The following is a 24,221-nucleotide window of genomic DNA, read 5'->3' on the forward strand; positions in this document are numbered from 1 at the left end:
ACAAGCACATTACAGTCTAAATCCATATACATTTCTAAATGTTCATATCTGAGCTGTTTAGCTAATTACTCTTTATGCTTTAATAAACCGAATATGTGTAATATATGTCTCCTACCCTGTAATGACTGGAGTCCTGTCAAGACCTTGACCACAAATCCTTTTTAATGTGGTTAGAGATGTGCATCTGAAATAAAACTCTTACCATTTGTTTTTATTCTCCAAATAATACAGTAGAGAGTCAATTATATGAACATCAATTACCAGAACAGTCAGTTATCAAAACCAGCCTTCCAAAGTTTTGGGGTGTAAAAAAATCATAAAGTCTGAAAATGTAACCATTATATGCATTTGCCTGAGCATGTTTTTTGAGCTTGTAGCCAGTTTGTGTGTGAAAAATATTCTTTAATGTCCACTGGAATTGCTGAATGGTTGAAGTGTATTCCTGCATGCAGAAAAAAACAAGATTTTAGAAGTTTTTTACCCAGTTCAGTTATATGTTTGATTATCCAATCAATTTGATTATCTGAACTACCCTAGGTCCCAATTAGTTTGGATAATCGACTCTCTACTGTACAGTTCTCAGCTTTTATAATGGCTGAAATTGCTAGTCCATTTCTGCTTGTAGCTGTCGTTAAACCAGTCATTTATGACAGCCAAAGTGTGTTTACTTTTATGTGCTTTCCTCCCAGACACTTCAGAGGGAAGAAAATAATGTTGGTTGCCAATAATGAGTAATCAGCATACCTCACAACCTCTTAGAGCAAGAAATCTGTACAAAGCTATAAATAATGGGGGGACAAATATTCAAAAATAGGGACATTTTTTAAATATTGCTCTTACAAACTTATAGTAATAATAGTTTTGTGTGTGAGAACTTGTTGAAAGCTTTGGAGAGATCTAAAAAAATAGCAGATCCATAATTATTATTGTTTCTACGCTGGTTAACCTGATTAGTAAAAGAGAGAAGAGCAGTAGTTGTGCTGTGGTGTGGGCAGAAGCAGTACTGACTAGTGGAGAGGAGCTTATGTGTGTTCAGGAATTGTATAACTTGGGAGTGAATACATTTCTCAAGAAGCTTAGATAAGGGAGGAAGTATGGCTATTGGACGGTAGTTTGAGAAATCATAAGAATTGCCACCTTAATGTAAAGGTATAATATATGATACCTTCCATAGTAGAGGGACATAAGCTTCTTGAATAGATCGGTTGATAAGGATTCAAACTGGGTAAGATAAAGATTCAGCTGCTATTTTTAGAAAGTTAGCAGGTATATTGTCAGCTGCAAGAGTAGTAGGTTTCAAGTTTAGGAGGAGTTTTTTTGATTTTTAGAGATAGGAACAGGTGAGAGAATGAAGGAAGGCATGTCATCTAGACATTTACTAGAGGCAGATGAAGAACTACTTTTGGATAGTTGGGTGGACAGCATCTGGATTGAGTTAGTAAAGTGATAATTAACTTGGAAAGCTATGTCGTTATTATTATTATTATTATTATTATTATTATTATTATTATTATTAGGGGAGGTAGGGGTAGGAGTTGTTGTTTTTCCAGGTTTTAAGAGAGAACTGATAGCATGCCAAAATGTTTGGGGGTCTTTTGAATGTCTGTTTTGGAGACCAAGGAAGTAGTTTTGTTTATCAAGTCTGGTTTGTTTTTTTAGCCAGATTCCTTAGTTGTTTGTAGTTTTGATTGGCTTGGTTAGAGCTATCCTTTTTCCATTGCTTCCAGGCCTTGTCTCTAGACTTTAGTAAGACTCTTGTGTCTCTACTTAGCCATGGAGCATAATTTGCCTTAGCCCTAATTTTCCTGATTGGAGAAATTGAATTGAGGACACTAGTGAATATATTGTTAAAGTAGCCCACCACCTAATCTAATCCTAAGGTTCGTAGAGGTTCCCAGTTGCACTGTTTTAATATAGTGTTTAGATCCTGTAGGTTTAGTTTGCAGACATCCCTGATTTGTCTATAGATTATAGGCTTGGGAATGCTGGTACGTTTCCTTAGGAGGAATGTAGGGTGGTGATCACTAAGCCCATCTGGAAGGCATTCTGTCTGGTAGGTTTGTTTGGAGCTGTTTACTACTGTCCAATCAATAATGGATTTCTTTTGGGATTTTGTATGTATTCTGGTGGGTTCTTGAATAAGCTGAGTTAATCCAAACAGGTTGATTTGGTTGTTGGGATTGTGAGAGTTGAAGGTTAGCCAGTCGGTATTTAAGTCACCTAGCAAAATAGTCTCTTGCGGAAGGTTATGTCTGACCCATTGAAGGATTTCTTTAATTATAGGGGTGCTGTTTCCTGGAGGGCTATAGCTACAGAGAATGACGAATTTTTTTTGTATGATTTATAGCTAGAATGGAGCCTAAGGTTTCAGCATTTTGAAATTTGGGTAGAGGGGTTTGTAGAGTTTGAGTGATTTTTTGAAAAGAATTGCCACTCCACCTCCCTTCCTATCTGTTCTGTCTAGCCTTAAGATATCATATCCTGGAGGGAGAATTTCTTCATTTTGGGTGCTAGGTTTTAGCCAGGTCTCTGTTATGGTTAGTATATCAGGGGAGTAGTGGGTTATAAATACATGTAGGTCAGGGAGTTTGTTGGAAATGCTTCTGGTGTCAATATTAATGATGAATAGATCAGATTTTAGTTTGTTTGAGAGTATGTTTATACATGTTCCTGGGTTTGGGTGTATGTCTCCTAGAGATGAGATGTGTTGTGATTATAATCAGAATACTTTTAATTGTATGTGCTGTATCTGTGAAGGATCTGTGTGTAGTTTATCTAATGCAAGGATCCGGTAGGTAGGTCTTGTTTCTGCGCAATATGGTACAATCAGTAAATAATGTACAACAGATGGTAAAGTTTATGTGGGCTTTAGTATGTGATATAGTATGTGTTGTATGATAGGAAGTGTTATCTAGTGGTATGTTGGTATGTATGGATGTGATGTATTCTAAGGCAGTGAGAGCTAACAAGAGAAGTGATAGTAGAACTTGCATTTTAGGGTGGAAGAGGCGTTTAGGTAAGGGCAGTGTTCTGATCCAGATATAGAGGGAAGTGAGGGGGTGTAGCTTTTTTGCTGCTATTACCTGTTTGTAAGACTGCTACTGTTTTCAGGATATTTTATGCAGTAGTTTGATTGCGTTGCTAAATACTTATAAATATGCTAAGATACTAATAAAAAGGAGCTGTGATCAGTGTAACATTATGCAAGCAAATAATTGATCGAGCAGTTTAATTATAACTGTACACAAGAAATAAAAACATTTCCCACAAGAAAAATACTTGGGACTAGCCCCAAAATAGGAAACATAACCCACGCGAATACTTGGAAGGGCCATGTCCTCAAATTCAAAATGACTAACGGCCAAACCCAGCTAGCAATTTGCCACACATTTCAGAATGTGAATAAAAGAAAAAAAGTTTTTAGAAGATCAAAAATATAATTTAACAACAGAAAATGTCCTATTTCAGTCCATACCAGTGCACAAAGTCAGTTTATATCACAACAAAGTGAAAGGTAATATACTTTTGCACCAATACGCTGTATGTTAGTGCGAGCACTGCTTTAAACAATTCATTCTTTCAATTGTCAAAACTGCCTAACAGACAAGCGTAAGACATGAATACTTCATTGCTGTCTGTGGCTAGTCCATCTTTAATAAATGAGCATATAAAAAAACAAATGAAAGTTGGCTCCACAAAAGTGTGATAATCTGCAGATGGTAAAAAAGCTTCCATGAATCAATTCATATGAAAATATTCTCCAATGAAAAGGAAACTGAAGACTATTCCTGCAGTCCTATGCAAAGCATTTCTTGTTTGATTTTTTTTCAAAGTTCTTGGCATTATATGTAAGCAAAAGAGATGCATTTCTCTCCCACCAAGAGCCTAGCAACACCTCTGAACTGGCATGATACAGGCACAGCAATAAAACTTCCTCAGACTTGCTCTTTTTGGAGTTTCTAAGTTGCTTCATAAAACTTGCCCAGTTTAAGTGTACATTCACCAATAAGTAACTGAACAGAGCCTAGGTGAACAATCTTATCAAAAACTATATGTCTAATATATGAAAACTCTATAATCTATGTTTACTTTCTGACATTCTTTCATGGTTTTAAATGTCGGTAGTTTAATTTTTAACAGAGGTTAAGAATTATGACTCATCTCTATTTCCTAATTGATAAGATCAGGTGTCTGTCCCTATTTCCAGAATACATGTTTTCATAACTACACAGTAATTGTGAGGTGCTATATATAAAATCAGTACTGCTGCAATTCTACTTTAATAGATATGCACTAATAATCATGCTATAAATCTATGTTGCATATCTAATATTCTCTGAAAGCTTTTAGGAATACCTCAATGCTGGATTCTCAAGACATTCATTATTATTTTGTTATCCAAGTATGTGGAACCAATGTATAACATACAGGATTATTACTGGGCTTCTGACCATAATCAGGATGTTATGTGTTTGAGAAATTGATTGTTAAGAAATTCATCTTGAGAGTGAAGTTTGAGAGGTAAATCTCTTGACATCCATGTTATGAACATATAGCCTAGATTACGATTGCAGATTCTTTGTTGTGCATGGAGTTTTACCTGCTCCCGTGTACTAGAAAAGTTTGAAAAAGTAATAGTGTACTAGTACTGTTTTTTTTTAAGTCTGAATGAAGTATTTAACAGTGTGAATGAAATGTTTCATAACTTCCCATCACCCTTCTGAGGTGGCCAGTAACTGCTGTTAATGGTCAAGCACAATATTAGAGCTTAACAGAGGTGAGGGATACATAACAAAAGCTTGTTAAGCATCTTTTTCACATGATTAACAAACTTATCTTTTCCATGATTTTTGAATGTAATCAAGGCACTCCATGTAATACATAAGTCTTTGTCAATGTCTTCTCAATGCTACACAGAAGAACCAGCAAATTGTCTACTGTGTAATCAAGATGTCTCCAAAAGCATACATTCTGCCAAGGCAGTACCTGTTTTCTTTTACAGTTCCCAAAGCTGTCAATTATAAGTAATCTTGCAGAAGTCTGTCTTTCTTTGAAAACAATATTTTTAAATTATGTATCTCTACCTATGCAATATTGTGGAAGTATATACCCTTAAAATGTGCTACCACAATATTCATAATGATATATATGACACCCAGTAAAGGAGAGGTATGATAGTATGACTTCAAATTTGGAGAGTGTCGGATGGTGAGTTTCATGACTGCAAATGTATAATTCAAGAAAGCCTGAACAGAGGGTGTTAATATCTCTAAAATGGTTCAAAAATATTAAACTCTGATTGGTCAGTATTGCCTTATATCTGTCTAACTCCACACAAACACACACACACACACACACACACACACACACACACACACACACACACACACACACACACACACACTCACACACACACACACACACACACACACACACACGCACACAAACACTTATGCTCACATATGTACACAATATCTGAAAATTGTGCATGTATTTTCAAAGGGAGCTAAAGCTACTGATATAGAAGTCATGACACCGAAAGCATCTCATATCTCTAATTCCCCTTTCTTGCTCATCTTTACAGTATATATTCTTAATTTGTATACATATGCTATAGTGTCAAATTATATTTTACTGATACAAGAAGATGTATTATTAATCTGCTGTATAATCTCTGCTGTTTGTAATGTTTATACAAGCTTACAAGTTTACTAATGAGAGTTTTTTGAGATTTCTGCTGTATCACACCCACAGGTAACAGCAGGCCAACTCTGAGGATAATATTTGTTGATTCAATAGTCAACCAAATGTTTCATTTGTTGCGTTTTTTATGCTTATGTTGTTTATTAGAAGACACGGTAGACAAAATAGGCAAATTCTTATTAATACAAACTAATTAGAAACGAACCTCAGTAAATACAATGCTAACGCTTTTTCCAATGCCCTGCATTAGTTCAGCTGGCACTGCTTAAAATAACTACCCGTTGAAGAAGCCACTGCCATCTTTAATCGTATCTTCTTAAACTTAATAAATGAGCATAAACCACCTAGGAAAATGCTCATAAAATCTAGATCTTCACCCCAGATCACCACTAAGCAAACCATGAGACTTGGGGACAAAGCTTGGAAAATCTAGCAAAGTAACAAACTCTTCTAAACTACCAGGCCTTCTGCTTTATGCGGAACTAAGCAAAAGCCCTCACATAAAAATGAGAAAAATAATTACTATGTAAGCATCCAGAACATTTCCCAGGGAAATCAAAAAACTTTCTGGATCACCATAAATAACCTTTTTCACACAGGCAGAAAAACTAAAGTTAGTCCATTGCCAAATGATAATAATAGCACTATAGCAAACCCCTTTAACTCCCACTTCATCTGCACAGCAACCACACTAAGCAAATCCACAGGTTCTCAATTATGTTATCATCAACCTGAAAATCTGCCTCAAGTAAACACTTTTACACTAAAAAACATCCATACTGCATCTATCACAAAATCCATCTTACTCTGAAGCCAACTATTCCAGCAGCTGATAATCTGCCATCAGAAAATATAAAAAAGCATCTGAGGCCTTAGCATCTCCAGTCTCCATCCCCATAAACAGATCCCTTACAGAGTTCATAGGTTCATGGCTATCAGCCCAAGGGCCTACGTAAGCCTAGCCAGCAAGGTTCCATAGCTTACGCCACCCAAGAAAGTTATTTTCCTGTGCAACTGTTGAGCAGAGACACAAAAGTGATCCTCGCGGTGTATATCCTATTTCCCATCCACTCATCAAGATTTTTCTTGAAGAGTGCTAATGAAGAACTTTGCTTGACATAGATGGGTAGCCTGTTCCAGAGTATGGGAAGTCTCTGGGACAGGAATCTATCCCTCCAACATGTCCCGTTTATTGTGGTGACAAGGTTTAGGTCCCCAGAATGTGTAGCTCGGAGGGATTGGGATTTCTTTAGGTGTAACATGTCCAACAGCTCTGGGTATGACATAGCTTTATATGTTAGGTAGAGATCACCTCGGAGTACGCAATATGCTAAGGAGTAAAGCTGGAGTTTTTTGAGGCGGTCAGTGTAAGGCATTTGTTTGAGGCCAGTAATCCTCTTTGTGAGGTACTTCTGTGGCCTTTCCAGCTGCTGGAGATGTCTTGTGAGGTACATTCCAAAAGGGGTGTTGTACTTTATAATGGGTCTAATGAGTGATGAGTAGAGGGGAGCAATAACCTATTTTTTCCTGGATGAGAACCCTTTTATGATGAGATGTGCCATGTAGAAGAACTTCCTGACTACTGTGGCGATGTGACTATCAAAGGAGAGACTACTGTCCACCTGGGTCCCAAGGTCTCTTATCATGCATTTGGTGTTAAGTAGATTGCTGCCTATGTGGTAGTTCATGGGTACAGAGTTTTTACCAAAGGGGATGACACTGCACTTTTTGGCACTGAGCTTGAGGCCATGGCTCTGACACCAGGCATCTGTCTCAGTGAGGCCCTTCTGTAGGATGTCCACATCATTTGGGGACTTGACTATGGCTCCTAGTTTGCAGTCATCTGCGAACTTCGTTAGCCAGGGGCCTTCTGTGTTAGCCTGTACTTCAGAGAAGTAGATACCAAACAGGAGAGGTCCCAGGACGGAACTCTGTGTTGCTCCACTTGTCACTGCTTTGAGGTCAGATTTGGAGTCTGCAACTTTTACAGTGTGGGTTCTGTCATTGAGCCAGTTGGCAACCCATCTTGTGACATAGGGATTTATACTTAGTTTAGTGAGTTTAGCTATAATTCCAGAATGGGGGATGGTGTTGAAAGCCTTGGCGAGGTCAAGATAGGCTGTGTGAACCACCTTAACCTCAATCCATGGCTTTGGTGACTGCCTCAAAGAAGTCGATCAGGTTCAGGAGTTACTGTATATGTTCCTGTAATATGGAAACAGTTATACATTCTGCCACTACAGAAGGGAGAAATCTCTACTGACCTAGGTAACTACCTACCCATAGTTATACTTCTTCCTCTCTCAAACATCCTGCGGCATTGCATGCATAAAAACCAATAACCTGCGCAAGTAAAGTCCATGGGTGAATGGCCAAATTTCCAGCAGAATATCAAACAACAAAGCTGGCCAGCACTCCAGTATTGGTGGAATCACTTTATTCACCTTACAAACCGGTTTTGGCGATGTAAGCCTTCATCAGTGTAAATAACCAAAATCACATCATACATTTAAATAGTAACAAATCCATTCGAACTGGTCAACTACAGACAATCATTCAAACCTGGTGGGAACAATCAACCTAGCCTGATAATCCAACTTTTTTATTTTTGATCCAGAACCATGTACCACCCTCCTTTATTATTTCTCCTTAAGCCAATTTTATCAATAATAGTGAAATAAAATTTGGCTATCTGATGTATCAAAGTATGTTTGTATAAAGCATTTGATGCTTTTTTGCATCTGATATCACTAAAATGTTCTGTTTTGTATTCTATAGCTATGTCAAGAATCTCGATGGCAACACCCAGATCTGCTCTGAGTTACAGCACAAAGGCACAAAAATTACAGAACTAACCGATATTGCCAACATCCTGGCAGATAGGTTCAGTGCTAACTTTACCCCCCCCCCTCACCCCCTAAAGGGCCCATATCTATACAGGAAGAATGCAGAATCCCTGTAATCACAACTACGTAGGTAATAGCTGCACTCTCTAAAGCCAAAAGCACAGCATCCATGGGACCGGACAACATCCCAGGCTGCGTTTTACATGAACTTCAGAACGAACTGGCTCCCCACTTAAGCACCATGTTCAATAATAGCCTTGCATCAGGCTTTGTGCCCACTGAATGGCGCACAGCAACAGTTATCTCACTCCACAAAGGGGAAGCCACCACTGATCCCAGGAACTATCTACCTATTAGCCTGACGAGCCTGGTCTGTAAGGCCATGGAATGTATCATCATGGAACTCATAAACAAAGACATTGGTAACCTCCAAACTCTGGATCCCACCCAGTTCGGGTTTGTGAAAGGCAGATCATGCCTCCTGAACCTGATCGACTTCTTTGAGGCAGTCATCAAAGCCGTAGATGAGGGCAAGGTGGTTCACACAGCCTATTTGACCTCGCTAAGGCTTTCAATACCATCCTCCATTCTGGAATTATAGCTAAACTCACTAAACTAGGTATAAATCCCTACATCACAAGATGGGTTGCCAACTGGCTCACTGACAGAACCCACACTGTAAAAGTTGCAGACTCCAAATCTGACATCAAAGCAGTGACAAGCAGAGTACCACAGGGTTCTGTCCTGAGACCTCTCCTGTTTGGTATCTACTTCTCTGAAGTACAGGCTAACACAGAAGGCCTTTGGCTATTGAAGTTCGCAGATGACTGCAAACTAGGAGCCATAGTCAAGTCCCCATCCTACAGAAGGGCCTCGCTGAGACAGATGCCTGTTGTCAGAGCCATGGCCTCAAGCTCAATGCCAAAAAGTGCAGTGTCATCCCCCTTTGGTAAAAACTCTATACCCCTGAACTACCACACAGGCAGCAATCTACTTAACACCGAATGCATGATAAGAGATCTTGGGACCCAGGTGGACAGTAGTCTCTCCTTTGATAGTCACATCACCACAGTAGTAAGGAAGTCCTTCTACGTGGCACACCTCATCATAAAAGGGTTCTCATCCAGGAAAAAAGAGGTCATTGTTCCCCTATACCTGACACTCATTAGACCCATTATAGAGTACAATGCCCCATTTGGAATGTACCTCACAATACATCTGCAGCAGCTGGGAAGGCCATTTGTAAGCAGCATCATTTATGAAATATTGAACGTTATATGACATTTATTTTGAATGGAAGGCTTTAGAGAAAACTCATTATTAAGTGATTTCCTGATTTTTGAATACTTCAGGAAGCAACAAGATTAGTCTCCAGCTGCTCAGGACTCACTCAGTAAAATATTAAAGTGTTAAGTCAGCACATATGTTTCTGTCACATTCAAATAATGAAGAAACATGTTGGATGAAATACCATCTACATACAAGATAACCCAAAAAGGCACTGGCTGGGATTTAAAATCTCATCTACCTTTTGTGGATGATTTAAAATTGCATAGTTCATCAGATGAGGAACTGAAAGCACAGCTACAAATAGTTAAAACTTTCTCAGATGATATAAGAATGTTATTCAGTCTTGATAAATGTACAAAATAAAAGATAACTGCAGCCCCAAGAAAATATCACCCTGGGACAGGAATGTAATATAAAGGAACTTCAGCAGAATGAAGTGTATAAATGCTTGGAAGAAGATGAAGGGTCAGCAATAAAGCATGAACAAAGGAGAATAAAGTTCAGTAAGGAATACCTGAAAGATTAAAACTAATATTGAAAACTGCCTTGACATCTAGGAATAAAGTCCAGACTATAAATCAGTTTGTCCTTCCTGTTCTTACAGCTTTGGTGTAATTGACGGACCCCAAAATCTATTGAATCAGTTGGACATGAAAACAAGAAAAATGATTCATTGTTATCAAATAATATATAAAAAAAACAATCAATACTAAGATTATATAGCCCTAACTCTAATGGAGATATGGCCCACCTTGAAGTTGACTACATGTACAGAGCTGCATACATATCTGCTGTCAACATGTGATCCAGACATAGTGACAGTTTTAAAGCATGAGGAGAAGTGACCGGAGACGACATCTTTGCTTAGATTAGGAGAAGCTTTTCAGAATAAAGCAGGAAAGGAAATGAAATGAAAAGTAGACAAAAATCAGACAGCAACTGAAAGTGAAAAGAAAGGAAAAAGACAAGAAGAGAAGGAAAGAAATTGTACACATCCACAGATATAGTAGCAAGTATATAAAACATCTAGAACAACCTCAAGTTGGCCAGTATTTGATGCAGAAATTGTTAAGCAGAGGAGAATTGAGAGCAAATGAAAGGCTAATAATGATGACCCAAGATAATGAGCTGCATTAATGTTGGTTTACAAAGTGCATTGAGAAAGTGAGAGAAACAGACAAATGCAGGTTTTGTAAAACAGAAATGGAAATAGGCACACACCTTGTTACTGAATGTGATACATTAATGGCAGAAGGCCTATATACTGAAAGGCATAATAATGTGGTAAGACTCATGCCTTAGGGATTGAGCAAACATTGGAAACATTAGTCACAAAGCATTATAGAGAATGATGAAGTTTATATCACATGGGATCACCCATTACCAACAGTTTAAAAAAACAGATGAGAGAAAACCAGATACAGTCGATGAAAAATGACAAAAGTAGCATTGATCATTGAAATTCCTACACCTGGTGATTACAGTGTCTTATGTACAGAGAGACACAAAGTCATAAAATGCCAGGATTTGCAGGCAGAAATGAATGCGGTGTGGAAGAAGCATACTCATACAGTTCCGATAGTAGTAGGAGCAATGGGCCTCATAAAAAAGAATTTACAGTCTTATTTAGATATGTTACTGATACATTTAACACCATTGGAATTGCAGGAGTTAATTCTGGGCACATTGAGGGTGTCATGAAGAGCACTTTTAGATAACATCAAAGACTGAAACAATACTAATTTCATGAACTTTAATCATACTTTGACTTAGGAATGGGGTCCATTCTGTCATAGTAACAGAAACCCAAAAGACTTGGAAAAATTAAGCAAAGGAAGATACTCCACATGGTCACATGGTCATCCAGTTAGCAAGTGCAGGCAATGAGGCTAAATTAAGTCATCAACATATATATTGTGTGAAAACTTAGCACGCTCACAAAATATGTTCTTCATGTGTAGCAAGTGATGTTGGATATTCATTAGAACCCTGGATAATGACACCCATTTGGATCCCACAGAGGATTCCTAAACTAAAGGATGGCACAGTGGTGCAGCGGTAGCATTGTTGCCTCACAGCAAGAGGTTCTCTGGTTCAGTTCTCAGCTGGGATGCCTTCTGTGCGGAGTCTGCATGTCCTCTCTGCATTCGTGTGGGTTTCTGCTCTGGTTTCCTCCCACATTACAAAGACATGCATCTGGAGCCTTTCTCCCCAGGCCTCTGCTGAAAATTGGCTTCGTTCAAAGTCACACTTTCCCGGTAACAAATGTTAAATAAAAAAATTAAAATAATACAGCATTTGTCCAGTTGAAAGCCCTATTCCACTGCCTTGATGCTTCTCAAAGGCACTTCTGTACGATCCTGAAGGAGCTTGTGGGACTTTTCCAGCATAAGCCATACTACATAATATGATCTTGAAGAAACAGGAAGTCCATCTCAATGTTACAGACCAAGCAGGACCATGCAAACAAATTACTGCCATGGAAGGTAGCATGGAAGGTGTGGCAATGCCTCCAGCTGATGATGGTGAGGAAAAACATGAACAAGAAATGCCAATACAACACCCATTAAGACAGCAAAAGACACAATTTACAGCAGTACAGACAAAGTGGTAATGTCTAGTCCACAGCTGTGAGCTCTGGCAAGCACACAGTGCATTATCACACTAAAAAAACATGAAGCATGCAGTGTTAACATCAAGCTATGCTGGGCAGTGTAAGGCTGGGCTCATTTATTCAAACCTTCCCCCTGTGGCTAAAAGACCTTGGATTGCTTCTAAAACCATCAGCAAACCTACAAAGCTTATATATATTTTTTGCTTTCTGCTCTAACTCAGGGTTATTTAACAGCTCTGTGATTCATTTATTGATTTGGTTAAATTTAGCAATGTTTTCATCCTGCACTTGTTAAAGAAATGCTATCTGTTTGCTACTGTACTACTCTTAGATTGTTCATAGGTTCATAGGTTGGTACTAGGCTATTGGCCCTAGGGCCTATACAAGCCTAGCCATAACAATTCCCTGGCTATTTCTTCCCACACTATTTACTTCCCTGGACCCCTGTCTAGCAGGGTGACTGACGTGATCCCCGGGGTGAATTTCCTTTCTCCCATCCAGTCATCGAGGTTCCTTTTGAAAAGGGCCAAAGAGGCGCTCTGCTTGACATGAATGGGCAGTCTATTCCAGAGTCTGGGGAGTCTCTGGGTCAGGAACCTATCCCTCCAGCATGTTTTGTTTATTGTGATGACAAGGTTTAGATCCCTGAAGCATGTGGTTCTGAGGGATTGGGATTTCTTTAAGTGTAGCATGTCCAACAGCTCTGGGTTTGACTTGGCCTTGTATGTTAAGCAGAGATCACCTCAGAGTAGATGATATGTGACAGAGTATAGCTGGAGTTTTTTAAGGCGGTCAGCATAGGGCATCTGTTTAGGCCTGTGATTCTTTTAGTGAGGTATTTCTGTGGCCTTTCCAGTTGTTGCAGACGTCTTGGGAGGTACATACCAAATGGGGTGTTGTATTCTATAATGGGTCTAATGAAGGATGAGTACAGTGGAACAATGACCTCTTTTTTTCTGGATGAAAAGCCCTTAGTGATGAGGTGTGCCACATAGAAGGATTTCCTGACTGTTGTGGCAGTGTGTTTATTGAAGGTGAGACCATTGTCCACCTTTGTCCCTAAGTCTCTTATCACACTTTCAGTGTTTAGTGTACTGCCACCTATGTGGTAATTCATGGGTACATGTTTTTTCCCAAAGGGGATAACTATACATTTCTTAACATTGAGCTTGAGCCCATGGCTCTGGCACCAAGGATCTGCTTCTGTAAGGCCCTTTTGTAAAGTATCCACATCATTTGGGGATTCAGTAATGGCTCCCAGTTTGCAGTCATCTGCGAACTTTGTTAGCCAGAGTCCCTTAGTGTTGGCCTGTACTTCAAAGAAGTAGATGACAAACAAGAGAGGTCCCAGGACTGAACCCTGAGGTACTCCATTTGTCACTTGTCTGGAGCTGGATTTGGAGTCAGCTACTTTTACAGTGTGGGTTCTGTCAGTAAGCCAGCTTGCAACTCATCGAGTGATGTAGGGATTAATGCCCGGCTTAGTAAGTTTATCTATGATTCCAGACTGGGGGATGGTGTCAAAGGCCTTGGCAAGGTCCAGATAGGCTGTGTGGACTGCCTTACCCTCGTCCACGGCTCTGGAGACTGATTTGAAGAAGCCAATCAGGTTCAGGAGACAAGATCGGCCCTTCATGAACCCAAACTGCATGGGGTCCAGTGTTTTAAGGTTGCCAATGTCTTTGTTTATAAGTTCCATGATAATACGTTCCATGGCCTTGCAGATCAGGCTCGTCAGACTGATGGGGCAGTAGTTCCCGGGATCCAAGGTGGATCCCCCCTTGTGGAGTGGGATAACTGTAGCTGTGCGCCACTCAGTGGACACGAAGCCTGAGGAGAGGGTGTGATTAAACATGACACTTAGGTGAGGTGCCAGTTCATTTTGTAGTTCATGTAGTACACAGCCCGGGATGTCATCTGGTCCCATGGATGCTGTATTCTTAGCTTTTTTTACTTCTGTGGGCATTATTATTGGAATTTGGCAATCTTCCAGTATTAAAATGGGCCATTTAGGGGATGAGAGGGGGGTGAGGTTGGCACTGAATCGATCTGCCAGGATATTGGCAATATCCTTGGGATCAGTATATTTAATGCCATTCTGTTGTAGCTCAGAGAAGATCTGAGCATTGCCATTTAGATTCTTGACATAGTTATACAATGCCTTGTGGTTGTCTTTGGAATCTTTGGCAATTTTATTTCGTAACTAGCTTTAGAGGATTTTACGAGGGATCTTAACTTCTTACTGAGGCTGGTAAGGAAGTTTTTTGCCTCCTGGGAATTTCCTCTTTTCTGCATCAGTTTCTTCCTTTTGTTGTAAAGTTTGTTTATGGCAGGGGACCACCAGATTGGCTTCCTTTTTTTGGAAGAGAGCATCTTGGTTCTATTTGGGATGGCACAGTTCATGCATGAGTGGATGTGTTCGTACAGTGCCTTAGTGTAGGACTCAGCAGTCAAACTTTCAGTTCCCGTCTGCATGGGTGTCATGAAGTTTGTCACTTCTAACTTGAGTAGCATGAAGTTGGCTTTGGAGAAGTTTTTTATGGAGGTTTCCTTACTGGGGGGGTGGAGGTGGGATGTGGATGTTAAAGGTGATTAGCTCACGGTCTGACCTGACCAACGAGGGGGTGACCATAGGTGTGGAGCATCAATTTCCCATGTTAGTAATGACCAGGTCTAGGATATTGGAGCCTCTGGTGGGACTATGGATTAGTTGATCCAGGGCATTAGAATTTATGAATTCCAAGAACCGCTGGGCAAAGGTGTTGGCACACAAGTAGTTTTCCCAGTTAATGGCAGGGTAGTTGAAATCACCCAGTATTAAGGTGTTTGGTTGCATATTAATATTTTCCAGTATGTTTTAACAACAGTCTAAGTTTTTCAAAGTTTTTCTGTGTTTGTAGAAATTTTCCTACATTTGGAAACTTTTTTTTGTATTTGGAAACATTTTTCAGGGTCTGTGAACCTATTTCCAAGGATTCCTGATATTAGAGAAGTTCTGCCTTTTGTTGTAAAGTATTTGTTACTGCACTTGAGCTCAAAACAAAATCATTTTACATTAAGAGGGTTTTATTCTGCACTCTGGTGCGAGCAGAGGGCTGATTTAACCCATATGAATTGGAAACTGCTGGTAGAATTTTTATTGTGTATTTATCTGATTGGTGTGAGAGCTTAATTGTGTAAAAATCTTTCGTCCTTCTGGTATAAAAGCCTTATATTTTTGTGAGACTGTGCTCATGATAATTCAGACCTTCTCCATGCCCGGCTTGGACACAAGTGGCTATAAGACGTAGACTGCTTCTAAAACCATTTGAGGACCTACAAAGCTGATATAAGCATTTTTTTTGCACTTGCTCTAACTATCTCAGTGCTATTTAACAGTTCTGTGCTACATTTATTGATTTGGTTGAATTTATCACTGTCTTTTAGCCTACACAAAGAAATGCCATCTGTTTGCTACTGTACTGCTTTTAGATCATTTTAATAGTATTTTTTAACAAGAAACATATTTATTAAATTATTGCTTATGACATAGGCAATCATACATGTATATAAATGAAAACAAACCATATTGACATAATTTTAGCTGCAAGCATTATACATCAAAAACCATGTTGACAGAATTGTAGTTGCAAACATTATACATCACTTATAATCTATCCAGTCATTGTCAGTCAAACATTATATATCTCATTCAAATCCTGCTTTCTTTTATAAAATTGTTCCTCCTCTGTATATATTGTTCCCGCAATTCCCATTTTTTCGTATGTAATTTTCTCTTACCCTTTTCTAAAGATCCCAATGCCAGTTATTTTATCTCTTTTACTATACTCACTACTTCTAGCAAAGTTGGTTTAGACTTTGATTTCCATTTACTAGTAATTACTTTTTTGGCAGCCACCATAATTAGACTCAGCAAGGCCTTACTATGTCTAGATAATTATGATTCTCTATGATAGCTCAAACAAATAATTTCCTTAGTTACACCAATTTGCTTACAGAATATCTCTGACAGAACAGTCTGCAGGAAATCTTTAAAGTGTGCCAACTCATTCCATACCCAGAAAATATGTTCCTAGTTATGTTTATCTTCCCTATCACACGTTCAACATTTGCTGTCTACCTGAGGAAAAAAGTCTTTGAATTCTACTATCACACCTCTAACATTTGCTGTCAACCTGAGGGAAAAAGTCTTTATACCTCTCAACCTGGTAACATCAAAAATCTGGACAAGGCCCATGAAAAATAGGTACAAATCTGTACGCTGATTAACATATAATTTGCATATATAATTATGTAACCCCGCCCACTCAAATGGAATCATGGGATACCAACTTTCAAACACAAACTGAAGAACAGACAACCAAAACATGGCATCAGAGTCCCCCTGCAGCCATACCAATGTCCCATTACCTGGCTATTTCGCCCCATTTGCCATAGACACTAATGTGTGCATACTGCTTTGCTTCTGCAATGATTTGGATTTTATTTTTACATTTTACTGTACAGCAACGCAGGCGCACTAACATCTGGTAAACAAAGCAATACTGTCTCACAATGAAAATAGGCTTAGCATTAAAACTTCTCTGTTCTTGAAACTTATATTCATTGAAACAGCATTGAAACCCACACCACATCCAAAGAAAATGCATCTGGCGGCTTAGCATTAAAACTTCTCTGTCCTTGAAACTTATATTCATTGAAACAGCATTGAAACCCACACCACATCCAAAGAAAATGCATCTGGCCAGTGGTGGATAAAGATTACCTTTGGGCCGTTTTCAAATCTTCTGCCCCTTGTACACAAAACAAGAAACATACATGTGTTCTTTCCTTTGATAAACCTTCCTGACTTCATTAAATGATATTCCTTGTTTAATACAACACACACTTGCGAGAGCACATTTTAAATTTATTGTCAGAACTTTTTTCCAGTAGGCTGTACTGTAGGCAATGAAACAAGACACATTAACCAATAATGACAAAATTGCCCAATTCAGTACATTTCCATCATAAGTCTACTTCCACACCCACACTATAAATAGAATGACAGTAGCTAAGCCATAGGCATCTTGCACAGTGTATTGTACTTATTTTCAATTTCATTTTTGGGGGGTGGGGACAAAAGGTCAAAAAACCAAGGACACATTTTAAACATTGCTTGTATAATTTTGAAAAATTGCTAGAATAAAATGTTGTGTTACCAACATGCATTTCACTGGCAAGTTTTGAATCCAGGACCCTATGCACTACAGTCAGAACATACCACTATGCCAAATCAGCAGCTTCCTGAAACACAGGAAAACTGAAACTTAATGGCTATCATTTAGTGAATTCATTTCTCACCTCTCACCATAGCTCTCAACCTCTTAGCACAAAAGACCTTGACAAAGCCAATAATGGGGGAATACAGATTCAGTTCTCACTTCTCACCATAGCTCTCAACCTTTTAGTACAAAAACCCTGGACAAACAAAGCCAATAATTAGGGAATACAAATTCAGTTCTCACGTCTCACCATAGCTCTCAACTCTTAACACAAGAAACCTTGACACAGCTCATAAGTGGTGGTGGCTAGGGAGTAGGGACTTACCAGGGACACATTTAAAATATTGCGTGTATAATTTTGTAAAGTTGCTAGAATAAAATGTTGTGTTACTTATCACCAATTCACCATGCATTTTACTGAAAAGCTTTGAACCCAGCCAGGACTCTATGTACAGTATTTAGAAAATTAGACCAGCAACCTCAAATAGGTACTACACAAACAAAACACGTTCCGACTGATTTAAAGAAACTCAAATGACTGGCCGACATCTGTGACATCATTCTGAAAGGAAATTGTTTTCGCAGTGAAAAGTTACTCAAGACACGGTGACGGCCGGGTATAAAAATAAAGCCCAAATCAGCTCCAAGCCTGCTCTACCTTCTGCCTCATCTCCTTTGAAAGAAAAGTAATAAATCCCTGCTAAGACAGTCTTCTTACACACAGATATGAACATTCAGTGCATTCACTAGGCTTGCCCAAGTGCCACTCGTCAAGACAGCCGATGCCAGAAGTCCCACGCACGCTGCAAAAATTGTCAGCACAGTTTAACACACGCCACCTTCTTCAGCCTCGACAGGGTACTTCCTCTAACTCTGACAGTTCTGAAATGCCGTCAAAATCCTTTCTCCACAACGCACAGCCACAGATAAAGCATATACCTTACCTCGACCCGAGAAGTGTAAACACAACATGCTTTTCTCAGCTTTTTTAAGGGGTGGTTTCCTACCTGACTTGTTTCCGAATGCCTGAATGCTGCCCAGAAATTAATCCATTTGAAAACATCTTAGAGCGAGCCGAGAAGCTGTTTCTGATTCTGAACTTCGAATAAGAATAACTCCGAACTGGCAGATGGAGCAGCTTAATGCTTAAAACTTGTTTCTGAAGCACTAACCCGCTAACTGCTCACACTCGCAGATCACGGGGAAAACCGGAAATGTGTCATTGGAGCACTTAAGCTCAATTCCGACAGGCTGATAGCCCTGACGGTGCTGACGTCATCGCGCACGTGATGCCGTCAGTGCAAAATAAAAAATGTACGAAAATTTAAAAATAAAACAAGAACTAAAGCTGGGAAAAGTCGGAAATGGAGGGGTGCCACTCGTGAATCGTGGCACCCCAGTATTTGGACCCAAAACTCGGTAAAATCCGAGTTATTCGGTACGGTTGGGAGGTCTGAATTTGGAGACTATTTGGGATATATAAATACCCTTGTAAACACTTCCAAGCAAAGATCCTAAATCTTCTAGACTTTGTTGCATATTTGAGAGACATACATATATCTCCCCCTTGTTTCTTTGTGAATTGCCTATCCAGTCTCCCTTCCCAAGCCTTTCTAACCTCCTCTGAATGATTCTTATAGTTATCATGCATTATTTTGTATGCTCTACTAATTATTCCTTTTTTTTAACAGCAGCTTTTGTTCTACATTCTACTAAAATCTCTACCAGTGCTGGTCTTTCACTTAGGATAACCCAGTTTCTTTCTCTTTGCCTATACTCTGATATCTATCATTGATACGGAAGGTAATCTCTGTCCTGCAGTCCAAATAAACTCTTAAACTCTTCCCATTTTATTACCTTTTCCTCTCTAATTATTTGCTTCCAATACCTTGGTTCATTTACTAGTTTTCTCCAATAAATTCTAGCTCCCTCTTGCCTATTGTCTGTATCCCTAATTGCAGTCATCCCTGTTGACAAATTTTCCTTTCTCTAGTCTCATGTTGGCTTAGTTCTTAGAATACTTTCTGCTACTTTATAAATATAATATCCTGCATGGTTATTGTTATTCATCTTAAGGATCTGCATTCAAAATCCCAGTATTTCCTTGTTTCTTGAGCTTCCCCCTGTTTTGGCATCATCCCTTTCCACTCTGAATTATAAGTTTCAGTGTGTGCTATGTATAGGAGGTTTAACTTCTGAGCATATCTAAACAATTCTGTCTTGGTTTGTGATTTGTTGTGGAGTTGACTGGTAAGAGCAGTTTTATTTGAATTTATATTGTATTTTTTATCACTATTTTTAACTGTTTGTAGGTAGGAAGAGACTGCTTATTAACAAGCTTTACTTTGATTTATATTTTGTTGTTTTACCTTTAGTTTCACTGCTGACTGTGAGAAAGGGATAGGTTTTAGACAGGCAGGCTTTAGCCAGCCCAAGGGGCCTATACAGCTATAAATTTACACAGACTGCAGAGTGGAAAATTCTGAGCATATCTAAATAATCCTGTTTTGGTTTGTGATTTGTTGTGGAGTTAACTAGTAAGAGAAGTTTTATTTATTTTTACTGTTAAAAGGAGGTGCAACTGCAAGCTATAGTGAGCAGAAGCTACTGCATGCATGCGACGTAAAGAAAATACAACTTCTATCTGGCTGGTAGAACTTGTATGGTGAGAACAACTTTATTGTATTTTATTATTTAGTTGGATATTGCTGGTATAATTTTTGTCATAGAAGTTGATTTAAGTTCCTTTGAATTCTTTGCTACTGACTTTGTGTAATTTTTTTCCCTTGCAATATTTTATTCATTTAAAGCTGAATATGGATTCCTTAAATGAGTATGCAATTAACGATTTGATAATGTACAAGTATCTTGTACAGTGTAATAAATGCTATGGATATTTAAAGGTAACAGATGATAACACTGGTAATCTTTGTTCCTCGTGTCAAAAGGGTGGATAATTTGCTTACCATTGTTAGAAGCAAATCTCGACTTGATGATGATTGCACATGTGCAATTGGCATAGCTTGGAGAACTGTTGTATCATGCATTAATGACTGGACTGATGAACTAAATAATGTTAGGCATAGAACAAATAGAACAGATTAAGGAAATGATGCATCTATTTTCTGCAAAGAGCATTCAAACCCTATGAAACATGATGATGCCCCTGAGAACTATGGAATTGTGGATGCAAGTACTCAGCAATCTGAGGATCCAGTTTGTTTAGAAGGAAACAAAAAAGAAAGGAAGGAAGAAGTTCACAACAAATAACAAGGAAGAAAAAGAAACTGACTAATGACTGTAAAGGAAAGCGAATACATAGTAAAAAGGATTCTTTGTTATGTAACACACTGGTGACAGGGAATGAAGATATCTATCAGAAAACCCTCAGTCTACAGAAAAAGGTATCACATTTCCAATGGAAAAGGTAGAAAAAAGAGGCAAGGGGCAGGTGAAAATGAAGAAATCAAAACTGAACGTGGAAGGATTGAAGAAAATTACTGTTAGAAAAAAGAAGAGAAAGACAGATGTTGACTACATGGCTCAAGCTGTGGATTTACAATGCCAGCTGGATGGGAATTTAATACGCAATGAAAACAGTGGGATTAATAAGACTAATAGTGATGAAGATCTATCCTTCGTAACAATTGATAGAGCAGAAATGACTATTAGAAGCTGAAGATTCTTCAGAGATGATCAGCAAATATATTCTTGTAATTGGAGATTCAGTTATTAGAGGAACTGATACTTATAGTTGTAGAGATGATAATGAACATCGAATAGGGTTATGCTTGCCAGGGGCAAAAATAGGAAATGTGAAACAAGCCTTGGAATGCCTTAATGTAAGGAAGTATGGATCTGTTTTTATTCATGTTGGTACAAATGATGTCACCAACAAAGATTGTCTGACTGTTAGTCAGGAACTGACAGCCCTCCTAGATAGTATAGCTTGTACTGGTGTTAGGACATATTTTTCACAAACCAGCTATAGAAAGGATAGTCAGGTTATTGTGAATGAGAAGATTCTTTGGATAAACACCTACATGGAAAAATGTCCTGTTTTTAAAAATGGAAATGTGTAGAAATGTGTAGACCATCCAAGCCTTCTTTTGAGCACACATGTGTTCAGACAGGATGGTGTGCATTTGTCTAGATCAAGGAAGAAAATTTTTGCAGCAGATATTTTGCAATATTTGACAAACACTGGCCAGGATTTTTGCCAGGTAAAAAATGTAACAGTTCACAGATAGCAAAATTTGATGCATCTCTGATGGTTGTTAATGCTAGGAGCATTAATAATAAAGTTTTTTTATTAGAAAAAATGCTACGTTCCCACAAGATTGATGTTGTTATTGTTTGTGAAACATGGTTAAAGAACAATGACTGGAAACCAATTCTGACAGGGTATAAATGTTTTTACTGTAACAGACATTCTAACAAAAAATCAGTTGGAGGTGTTATGATAGGGATTAAATATAGCTATGAGACCTGTGATTATTACATGTTCAATGATAACACCAATACTATAGACTGTGTAACTGTGACAATAAAGACAACCCTGGAACATATAACAATTGTTGGAGTGTATAAACCACTAAAGTCAAGTACAGATGACCTAGAGGAATTCATACATTTCTTACATGAAAAACAGGAGGGAAGAATAATATTAGCTGGAGACTTAAATTTACCAGAAACAGACTGGAGTAATATTGATTCAACAACTTTAGTAAAGAAATTATTCACAGAGTATATTCAGGAACAACAAATGCTTTAGACTGTAAAAAACAGGGGACGCAATATACTAGATATTGTTTGAGTTCCCAAAGAAATTACTGTAACTTCAAGTCAAGTTTTACCACCATTGATGTGCAGTGATCATGGGGGTTATTAAGGTTAATTTGTTGCTAGATAATTCTGCCAAACTGAAATCTAAGCCAATGCACAGAAGGTTAATTACAGATTATAGGGAAGCAAAGCAGTTACTATATAAAACTAACTGAAGTGAGGTGTTCAGTGAAAAACTACAAATGGAATGTGGAAAATTTTGAAACAGAAACTGTTTGAGTGCAAACAGTCAAAAAAATGTTTAACATCAGGATCTAGGCACGCAACATCTGGGGTATATTTCCATAAGAATGAGATACCTGATTAAGGTGAGAGACAAAAAATATAAGAAATGGAAGAGAGGTCAAACTACAACTTTGAAAACTGAAATAAACAAGCTGGACAAACAGATTAAGCATAGTGTTAGACAAGATCAAGAAAATTTTGAAGAAAATTTATATAAAGATATTGAGCATAACAGGAAACCTTTTTATAGATACATAAGATGTGGTAGGAGTAAAGATACACAAACTGATAAAATGTGTGCAGATTCTAAAATTTATTCTCAGACACAACAGATTATAGATATATTTACAAAATCTTATACAAAACAGTTTGGCTCCACAAAATTGGTGGTAAGTTGTCCTAGTGACATCCAGGTAACCCCAGATACTGGAATCAAATTAGATTATATCGAAAAAGAACTGTTCAAACTGGATCCAAACAAAGTGCAGGGAAGAGATGAAATAAGTAACAATGACATGAGAACACTTCAGCAAGAACTTACACTACCATTATATCTATTATTCATTAGGTCATATAAATATGGGGAGATCCCTCAAGATTGGAGACATGCACTTATTAAACCTGTCTTTAAGGGAACGGGGAGTAGGACAAACCCAGAATCATATAGACCCTTAAGTCTACTTTCATGCTGTGGAAAAATAATGGAGAAGGTAATACTGGATAAGTTATTGTCAGAACTGGATAGGTTGGAACTTAAAACCATATATCAGCATGCATATGCTGAAAATAGATCTATTACCACCTGTAACATGATGTTCTATAACAATATAATAACAGCTATGAATGAAAAATTGTGCTGTGATGTGATTTATAGAGATTTAACTTCAGCATTTGACAGGGTCATACACAAAACACTGATCAATAAATTAGTAGAACTAGGTATTGCTGTACTGTGGATAGGATGGATAGCTGCATGGCTTTCAAATAGGACATGGCAAGTATCCCACACCAACTGGACAGGTGAAATTCTTGGTTACAGTCAAGGTGTCCCACAGGGCTCTGTCGTAGGCCCTTACTTGTTTAGATTGTATCTTTCAGACCTTACTTTTTCATCTGAGGTGTTCTACAGTCTATATGTTGATGACCTGAAATTGGGTAAACTGATTACAAGTGTTACAGGGTCTATATTATATTGTCGACAGCTGAAAATGTCGACTCTGAATTGCTCAACACCAAAATGTCAAACTACAAAAACAGCAAACGGCCAAAACACAGATTTCTTTCCAACGGAAAGAAATCGGTTGGCCGTTCCCTGACACCTGCCCTTTCCTTGAATGTAGTGCGGTCTCGGAGTTAAAATATTTAGTTAGAGGGTGGGGGGGGGTTTGAAGCCCTCCACTTAAATATATTTGTTTATGTGTGCTGTTGGTGTTT

General features: G+C 38.4%; 1 protein-coding gene across 4 annotated transcripts in view; it reads right to left on the bottom strand.

Annotated features, from left to right (window-relative positions):
- ASB5 (ankyrin repeat and SOCS box containing 5) overlaps positions 1-24,221 on the bottom strand; it is a 685,704-nt gene that overhangs the window by 101,135 nt on the left and 560,348 nt on the right. The window lies entirely within an intron of this gene.

The sequence above is a fragment of the Protopterus annectens genome, chromosome 2.part1 (genome assembly GCF_019279795.1).
Source record: "Protopterus annectens isolate FY-2018-M chromosome 2.part1, PAN1.0, whole genome shotgun sequence".
Classification (NCBI taxonomy): Eukaryota; Metazoa; Chordata; order Ceratodontiformes; family Protopteridae; genus Protopterus; species Protopterus annectens.